The sequence below is a fragment of the Suricata suricatta genome, chromosome 14 (assembly GCF_006229205.1).
Source record: "Suricata suricatta isolate VVHF042 chromosome 14, meerkat_22Aug2017_6uvM2_HiC, whole genome shotgun sequence".
NCBI lineage: Eukaryota > Metazoa > Chordata > Mammalia > Carnivora > Herpestidae > Suricata > Suricata suricatta.
Window position 1 is genome coordinate 44596093 of NC_043713.1, and position 4041 is coordinate 44600133.

Genomic DNA, 4041 nt, shown 5'->3' on the forward strand with positions numbered 1-4041 from the left:
TCCCCACGGCCGGCTGTTCTGCGAGCTGGATGCTCAACTGTGGCTGACCCACAGCTTTATGAGCCTAAGTGCTTATCCAGGAACAGAAGTGAGGAGGTTGTGTGTGATAAGAAAATAATTTGCCAAAACTGCAACAATAAAGAGGGCCTGGTGGGATCTCTTATGGTATGAATAGCCCCGAGCAGCTGCGGATTTCTCCCTGCTTTCGCAATTATTTTCATTTTTATAACAACTAAAAGCTAAATGCCTTGTATGAGCCTGGAGAATCTTGCCTCCGCTTCTCATCCAACGTTGCGTTCTCTTTCTGGGAATCTTAGCCTGCACACCGCCTGGACAGAATGTTCCTTGGCATCGCGGCCTCAGCAGGTCTGCTCCTTGGCCTGGGGACAGCCGCGGCGCTGCACTGCTCTGACGTCGCGCTCCCCGAACAACCCCCCTCGCACAGAAAGCTCCAGCTGCCCCCTCTGGGGCTCCGGAACAGGTGCTCCTCTTACTGCGTCCGGAGGCAGGGAACTCTTCATCAGAAACCAGTGCCTTGTAAATCACAGCAGTTGCTCTGTTGACAGGGGACATGCGCTCCACTTGAGAACGAATGAGGCAAACACAATCCTACCTCTTCGTGCGCTTTGCTATGTACTAAGGGCACAGCCAGCACTTCCTGAGCGCCCCCAGCCTTCTACCGGGGTGCTGAGTGCTATCATCAGTCACATTTATTAAGCGTCCTCTACAAATGGGTAATGCACTAGAGGCACAAGCAGTATCAAGGACAGCCCTGGCCTTAAAGTTAGGCAGGTCCCCATCTGGCTCTGTTAGTGAGTAGCTGTGTGACCTAAATCCTCATTTCCTCTTTGCCATGGGGATGAAGTAGCACCACCTCGCTGGACTGTAGGTGCTATTATTAATTAAACAAGAAAATAAATATAGAGCACTTGGCAGGGTGCACGGAACCTTATTAGCACTCAATGCATGTTAGCTATAATGATTACATCTCTTTCTTTCTGAGTCTGTCTGGCTAGTTGGGAATACACGGGCTACACAGAAGGCTAGCAGGAGAGAAATGTGATAAAGGAATGCATTTAATGAGTGACAAAAACAGCAAATGCTATGGTAGAGGTGGGGCCAGTCACTTAAGCCAGGGCAAAAATAGTTTTTGAGCAATGCAGTTGTGTGGGCAAAGCATGTTTCAAGGTTAACATGACTGGATTTATTGGAACAGAAAAAAGAATGGAAATGGGAGGATTAATTGATTATCATACTAACAGGAAGGGACTTAAATAAACAATATGATAAAATCAAAATCAATGTTTCTGGTGGGAGAAGTTAGAAGAAGACAGAACAATTCAGGATGCTTTCTTTAAACCTTTTTTTTTTTTTTTTTAGTTGAATGAATAAATAGAACATTGGAAATAGGAAAATCTGGAAAGGAAGCTGGTTCTGGAGAAAAGATGAGCTCAGTTTGAAGATTTGGACTCATTGTGAGGCTATCCAAACAGATGACTTCACACTGTAATTGGCATGCATATAACACAATAGATGAGTAAAGCAGAGTGCTAAGATGTAAACCTTGGAGACTGTCAAAGTCATGGATTTGGTATATAGGAGCAGGGAATCTATAGCAGTAGAAAGATAGCCAGAAGTTCAATGCCATGAAAGTCTTAAGAGCAAAGAGTTCCCACAAGAATCAAGTGGTCAGCAGTAGGGAATGATGATCTGGCCAAAGAGAATGAAGACTGAGAATTGGAGCTGGGAATTAGGGGACAAAGAGGAAGAGATCAATTTCAGGAGCACAATGGGGAGTCAGAGCCATAGGGTCAGGAATTAGGGACTGCGAAGTGATGGAAACATGGAACTGCATTACGAACCGGGAAGTTATTAGGAGGTGGGACACAGGGCCTCTGTACCCAAGGGACCCCTAGGCACACGTTTCACCCACAGTCACTACTTTAATAGCAGGGTTATTAGGCAGGGAGGAATACTATCCAGGGGCCAGTTTTTGCTAACTCACACTGTTGGCTTTGTCTCCACACGAGGCAGTTCTTCTCAAGAATTTTCAGTGGTCCCACACAGCCTACCAAAGCCACCATATACCAGGAGGGCTTGTATAGCTGCTTGTTCTGTTACTAGGTTTACATTTCCTATTCAGAAAAGAAGCTATCACCTGTAAGATGCCTACAATAAGATTCTGAAGTTCCTTTTTGTTTTATTCATTCATTCATTTTTCTTTCAACAGATTTTTATAGAGTTCCCATGACACACCTTGTTCCAGAAACTCCAGATACAGTGATGAATAAGACAGAAAAGATGTCTTTGTTCACAGAGCTGTTAAAATAGTAGGTGAAAAGATAATAAGCCCACACTATAAGATAATTTCATAAGTAATAATGTGTTGGAGCTGGGGAGCTAGTTTAGGAGGTGATATTTGGATTGATTCCTGGAAGACAGAAAAAGAGTTAACAGTGAAGATCTCTGGTATAGGGTAAGGGATGGGAAACAAGTGTAAAGGCCCTGAGGTGGGTGGAGCGTGGCTTGACATGTTCATGGAACTAAAGGAAAGCTAGTGCAGCTGGAGATTAGTGACAAAAATGGATAAATTGGAAATTTACTTCTGAGAGGTAGGCAATGTCACAATATGTAGGAAGTGCAGACCATGGAGTCTGAGTTCAAGTAGAATAGGAAGCTATTGAAGGGTTTTGAACTATTTATGTTTGTAAATGAATATACTGGCCACGTGGATTAGTGGAGAGGGTTGTGGGTGACAAAGGTTGAAGCCACTGGAGGGGTAAGCTGGAGGTTGACATAAATGCTTGGATTGCCTTGTGGTAACCGGATCACAGTGGAGCTGGGAGACAACCATTCAAGCAAAAAGGACATTATATGTAGTAATTGGGCAACAGGCAAGCCAACGTGGATTCACACTGGGGAAGAAGCAGTGGAGGTAAAGGGAAGTGGACACGTGGGAGGTATGCTTTGGGGATAGAGCCAACAGTGCTGGCCAAAGAACTGGATGTCACCAATCGATATACTGTCTAGGGTGTTTTATTTTAGCAAATTGTATGGATGATTGTATCTCCTACTGAAATGAGGAAAACTCCATGACAAATGTTCTAAACACTGTGAACTTTGTACTGCCACCACCAGGAGGGGCCCATTGTTTCCAGAGAATTGACCGGGATCACCCTTAACGCTAAAGGCATGAGGAAAAAAAAAGTTGAAAATAAATGATAGATATACAGAGGTTTATGATATAATCTGGATATTTGTGAATGTTTAAATGTATCTATAATAAAAAATTTTAATAAATGGGATGGCAAGAAGTTTTCCTTTCAGCCAATGAATACCAACTGGATAGAAGTCTTTTCCAAGTTTTGAAATAAATACCCATTAAGAAGATTGCTTGAAAAAAAGGTCCCTCCTTTGGCCTACTGACATATCTTCAAGGGCAAACTGCACATACTTCACCCAGCTCAAGTCTGGAAGAAAAAAATATTAATAGCAGGGGAATTAAATGGCTACCAATTTGTGAGCACCCAGTCCTAATACAGTTACTGATTTTGGGTTTCAGGTTAGTGCTTGAGCTGTCTCTATCCATCGCATTTTCCATATAAGGGCATAGATCATCCTGGGGGGTTTGTGTGTGGGGATTGGGGGTAGCTCACCTGCCTGGAATTGGAAATATGGACACTGTGGGCTCAAATCCAACTCCATGAAGATCCATGTGGGACACCGAGTAGCGATATGTGCACTGCTATGTTCACTATGTTTAGTGTGCTTGATAAAGGTAATATTGATCCCTATAATTGCTCAGCCGTGTATTTATACAGAAGATGGATTTGAAGCCACAAAATAAAGGGACGAAATGACACTCCCTCCCACCAGCATTTTAAAACACACAGATACACAATAAAATGTTCTTTCTTATTTTCAGATTATTTTGTATTTTGAGGAAGACTTTAAAGTGGGACATGAGAGCTGGAAAAATATAATGCCTCCTCAAAGATATGTGGTTCCAAAATATTGTGTGCATTAGGACAAACAAGGACA

General features: G+C 43.0%; 1 long non-coding RNA gene across 3 annotated transcripts in view; it reads left to right on the forward strand.

The window, feature by feature from the left end:
• LOC115278261 overlaps window positions 1-3229 on the forward strand; it is a 59515-nt gene extending 56286 nt beyond the window's left edge. For all 3 annotated transcript variants that reach the window (XR_003902786.1, XR_003902784.1, XR_003902785.1), the window contains 2 exons: window positions 2231-2330; window positions 3139-3229. This is a non-coding gene — a long non-coding RNA (uncharacterized LOC115278261). The remainder of the gene's footprint in view (window positions 1-2230; window positions 2331-3138) is intronic.
• The last annotated feature ends 812 nt before the right edge of the window (window positions 3230-4041 follow it).